The sequence below is a fragment of the Dermacentor silvarum genome, chromosome 3, assembly GCF_013339745.2.
Source record: "Dermacentor silvarum isolate Dsil-2018 chromosome 3, BIME_Dsil_1.4, whole genome shotgun sequence".
Classification (NCBI taxonomy): Eukaryota; Metazoa; Arthropoda; class Arachnida; order Ixodida; family Ixodidae; genus Dermacentor; species Dermacentor silvarum.
Genome location: NC_051156.1, coordinates 170,887,791 through 170,889,428, shown reverse-complemented (window position 1 = coordinate 170,889,428; position 1,638 = coordinate 170,887,791).

Sequence of the window (1,638 nt, the reverse complement as noted above, 5' to 3'; positions counted from 1 at the left end):
AGTGGTTAAAGCCTTTCTTGGTCACCGCTCAGCCCACCTTAGATTCGGGGGCATTAAATCAAAGAAGATGGATCTCGGTGATAGAGGGACGCCACAAGGGTCGGTCTTGTCACCTATGCTTTTCAACCTGGCGATGTCAAAAGTGGCAAAGAGATTAAAAGGGATAGAGAGCATTCGCTTTATAATTTATGCAGACAATGTGACTATATGGAACGCTGAAGGAATTGTGGGACAGCCGGAAAGCAGACTTTAGGAGAGCATTTATGCGGTAGAGTCCATTTTAGAAGACATGGGACTGAAATGCTCTGCTGAGAAGCCTGAACTCCTGGTACTAAATAATAGGAGAAGGGGTAGAAACCTGAGGGGATACGTTCCAGAGGAACAACCCAGATTAGTACTAACCACGAAGACAGGCAAAACTATTAAGCAAGTCGAATCCATTAGAGTCTTAGGGTTATTCCTGGAGGCAAACGGGGCAAACAGAAAAACAATACAACACATCACAAGCAAGACGGAGGACGTAATAAAACTGCTAAGGAGAATCACTAACAGACACAGAGGGTTGGGAGAGGAGAGCGCTATGAGACTGGTCCACGCCTTCGTCTTGTGTCACTTCTCATGTGTAGCTGGGATGCTTAGATGGACACAGACAGAGCTAACCAAGTTGAACATATTAATTAAATGGCTTGTCAAAACAACAGTGGTATTGCCGGTTAACACGTCGGATGATAAATTAATGAAACTAGGGCTCCACAACACAATAGCCGAGATAATTTCAGCAAAGGAAATTGGCCATAGAGAGAGGCTTTCTGAAACAAGGTCAGGTCGAGCAATACTCGAAGAAGTAAGGTGGTACCCAACCGAATCCAAAAATTCGGGTGAAGACACAGTAGAACTAAAAGATAGCATAATAGAGATAATCAAGACGACTCGTTTACTAAGAAATATGCACCCAGTGCACAACCTGGAAAGAAGAAAGGCAAGGGCCAAAGCTCTCCTGCAGGAGATAGAACGGGCCAGAGGACATGCGTCTTTTGTAGACGCTGCATGGGTCAAAGAAAAGAAAGCATTTACGGCAGTAGTAGTAGATGCAGACAGACTCACTGTGGATGCTATTACAATCATGACTAAGCAAGCGACAGTCGCGGAACAAGTAGCGATAGCATTGGCTTTAAGGAATAATAAGTGGAAGCGAAATTACAGTGACTCTAAGATGGCTATTACACAATTTACCAAAGGCTTTGTAACCTAAAGGGCTGCCCAGCTGATCGGTGAGATGGACAGCCAAGGGATCGAAATCCGCTGGTTTCATGCACACATGGGGTCTGTCGATCCATCTCGAAAGAATTTAAGAGATGGCTAACGCAGCTGCAGGAGGACTTACTATCAGGGCACTACGCGACCATGACCACATTAATATGCAGGGAGGAGAACAGGGACTGATTACTTACATATAATGAAGCCTCGAAGCATTACTACCTGAACAGAACGGAATTCCCAGTGCCACACGCTAAGCTCAATAGAGCTCAAGCGGTGACTCTGAGATTGTTACAAACAAGAAATTACCCGAGTCCCATCTTTATTAGCAAGCTATATCCAGAAAGGTACCAGTCAGTTGCGAGAAATGTAATGACACCA